Source organism: Centruroides sculpturatus, unplaced genomic scaffold (genome assembly GCF_000671375.1).
Source record: "Centruroides sculpturatus isolate CEXI.00-Female unplaced genomic scaffold, Cexi_2.0 scaffold197, whole genome shotgun sequence".
In the NCBI taxonomy this organism is placed as follows: Eukaryota; Metazoa; Arthropoda; class Arachnida; order Scorpiones; family Buthidae; genus Centruroides; species Centruroides sculpturatus.
The window spans coordinates 332,144-335,914 of NW_019384591.1; positions in this window are offsets into that span (position 1 = coordinate 332,144).

Here is a 3,771-nt window from a genome sequence, read left to right on the forward strand (position 1 = left end):
CTTATTGTACTTAATTAATTAAGAAAATATTAAATATTAAAAAATACAGTATTTTTAAAGTTAAAATAAGATTAAACTAACGAAAACCAAAAGCAAAGTGATGGAGAGATAGGACGCGCTTGTATATCAATGACGTAATACGCGTAACTGAGGAGCGAACGAAAAGAACCGAGTCGAATTAAGTCGGAAAAAAGAAAGTGCGCGTTATAATCGAGAAAATGCGAGTATTGTATTAATCTTTAAAATATTGGTATTAAATCTGTCTTATAAAATCGCCACGACTCCCGTAAATCGGGTTATCCGATAAGAATAAAATACAATACCAATATATCCCTATCGTTGAAAAAATTCGCTTATTTTTTCTCGCCTCGAGTTTTGCTTAGTAGAAATGGCTAAAAAGTGCGCAAAATACGTACGGAAATACGTTATTACAGGACCACCTGTCTAAAAGACCACTTTTTGAAGGAACCGTAGGTGGTCGCCATAGACAGGTTTTACTGTATATCTTTTAATTTTACAATTTTTACATTTATACGTTAATAATAATTTTTGTAACTGACAATCAATGAGACGGATAAGCTTGATAATCCTTAGCAAGGTTAGCAATATTCGGTTTAAAATTTGTAAGTTTTAATCTTTTCATCGATCCCTCAATAGTGTTCTTTGACCACTTTGGCGACACTGACCATTTTACTATATATTCGAAATTACCTGGTTATTGTCTCTCGTCTTCGCTACTACATTTACTCTGTTGTCAATAATTATACTGTTAATAATATAAATGTTAATTGAAAACAGAATATTCAAAGTAGAGAAACGTGTAAAACAATAAAATATTCATAACATATTCACACTCTAAAATATACATAACTCTGAACACCTTAAAAAATACATCACTAAAAGTTTATTTTAAAATAAAAGTATAATACATAAAGGTAAATTAGATGTTAATTTAATTGTATCCATTATTATTTTTGATTATAAATTTCAAATTTAAAACCAATGTATAATCAATATAGTAAAATGTTGAATTTTTTAAAATTTAATTTTATGTTTTGACGTTATATAAAGTATATTTCAAGTTGTTATTTTTAATTAATAATACAGTTGAAAAATATATTAAAAGTGAAAATAAATAAAGACAATTTATGTGAATGAAATCGTAATAACAACATTATGTCATAAATATTTGAACTACTATAGGATCATAAAAAAAAAAAATATAATAAGAGAGCGCATTATGCGGTCGGTGTACCCAAAGGATTTTTCTATGTATTTCTATGCCCTTAAGTGTTTCTTCTTCGCTAATTAGCTAAACAATTGTTTACGTCTTGAGAGAATAATCTGTCAATCTTGAGAAATTATCCTTTCAAGGTATGAACAAATGGAACCTTCTCCTGGAACGCCATTTTTCACATTAACTACCGGATAATTAGTAGCGGATTTCTACCTGGGGCCTCATAAGGCCCCAGGTAGAAATCCGCTACTAATTATCTTAACTTTTTTCACCCGAGGCGCCCTAGGAAGATTTTGAGGTGGTGCGAGATCTCATTGTGGTGTCACCCCGTAGACTCTACGAGACATTAAATTATATTTATGTTTATAATAAAAATGAATGAATTACTTTATTATACATAATTACAATATATTATATTATTATTTATAGCTCTTTTTACTAAAACTACGTTCGTAATCAGGGGCACCCGTACATTGGGAAAATTAGGGCACGTGCAGCTCCCTTTGTCGCGGGTTGTCCTTTTCTTAATCCTCAAAGGTGCTCTAAAGTTTCATTTTATTTTTGAACTAGTTATTCATTTTTATCACAGAAAACTTTTTTACTGATGACAAAATTAAAATAAAAATATTTGTTATTAACCGAAAATTTGTTCGGTCGAATTTCGAGGTACTACTGTGTTTGATTAACGTGAATTTGATATAGCGATAGCATTGAAAGATTAGTTAACTGTGTTAATCAAGGGATACCTATATATGCATGTATCTTCTTTCAAAATGTATGTACTGTACTGTACGATGCACTTTTCTATAGTTTGTGCCATCCCCTTTTTTATTGCGGGCGTCGCTGTTCGTAATACTTTACACTGGTAAAATAAAAAATACTAATAATCAGCTATCTGGTCCTTAACTAATCGGAGTGCGAGGAGGCACGTGCCCGGGGCCGACTTTGGAGCTCCAAAATGAGTCTGTAGAATTAACAACCCGCAGTGTTTTTTGTAATTAATGTTGAATCAAACGCTAAAACTGTCCGGTATGGGCCCTGTGTATACATGTTTTATAATTGTGATAATCCATCGTTTAGGATTCCAAGACATTTTCAATCTTATATATTACTACGACTACATTAATTAAAGCACACTTAAAAATTATTAATACTACCACTCTCCAAGTTTCACGTAACCTCCTTTCACCTCAAAAACATAAAATTAAATGATTTTTTAATTAATAAGTAAACATTTAACACCTATATCTTTTTCGTGGATGGCGTAATAAATGGTAAGTTATATGCACATCATCAGTACCCAGATAATAGGTTTTCAAACTCAGCTGACTTTTCAAGAAACAGTCTGAAATGTCCATGGGAGTGGACTTCAATTTACCAACGAAACGTTAGAAATTTGTTGATATATTACACGCGGAAAAAAATTACGTAATAAATTATATCAATACACCCAAAAATATCCTACTAGTCCTAAAATCAAAATACACTAATTTGGAAAATATATAGGGATTATATTATATTTTAAAACGAAACAAAGAATCGGTTCAAATACTCTTTCCGATGACGAATTTTGACCTTAGGTGTTGAGTAAAGACTAGTTACAACAGAATTAGGGTGGGCAGGATCTAAAAAGCCGAACAATACTCTTCAAATACTAATCTGGTTAAGTTGTTAACCACCACTTATTGTCATACTAAGTGGCAGATGTCTGCACAGGCGCACCTGGTACCTCAAAATTAATATAAAAAAATTATTTAATTATTATTTTTATCTATTGAAACTTAATAATTATTGTACCAATAAGTTTCAATTTTCATAATTAATACATCTGAACATCAGTAACCTTTCAAATACAGCCAGGCAGTTGTAATTTTATATTGGTTAATTTTCAATGTTATTTTCCTATTTCTCACTTTATGTCTCACTCTTATGTCTCACTATGTCTCCTATGTCACCGGTATAGTGCCTACCAGAGTAAAAAACGTGCGCGTAGAATGCACAGACATTAAGTTACGCTCTTTTTTTATGGATACTTTATGTCTGTTTGGTGTTGTATTAATATTAGACAATAAAGGAACTAATGTTGTAAACCTGCTAAAGTCTGAAACACGAGAGTGTATAGGTGAAAATAAAGATTTTTTTTTTTTTACTTTTGACTCAGATCGCCTCTATTTGCTAATCAGAAACTATACCAGTACAATAAGTCTTATTAATAAACAAGGGCCAAGTACTGTACAGTATCTCCAAATAGCGAAAAAACTTCTTGATGCCGACGGTGTCCGCTATTCGAAGGTTATACTATAAATAATCAAGCATCTTTACTATACCCGATACGTTTAAAGCTATACATCAGTGATTCTCAAACTTTTTCGATCCACCGCCCCCTTTGTTCCATAAAGTTATACCCAACGCCCCCCAACCCATTTTCTCTTGTGTGAGAAAAGGATTGGAAATATTCTTAGGAAAACTTTTCTATGAATCTCACACTTTGTGCCCTTACTGTACATTGTTCTCATCATCTGGAAACCATTAAA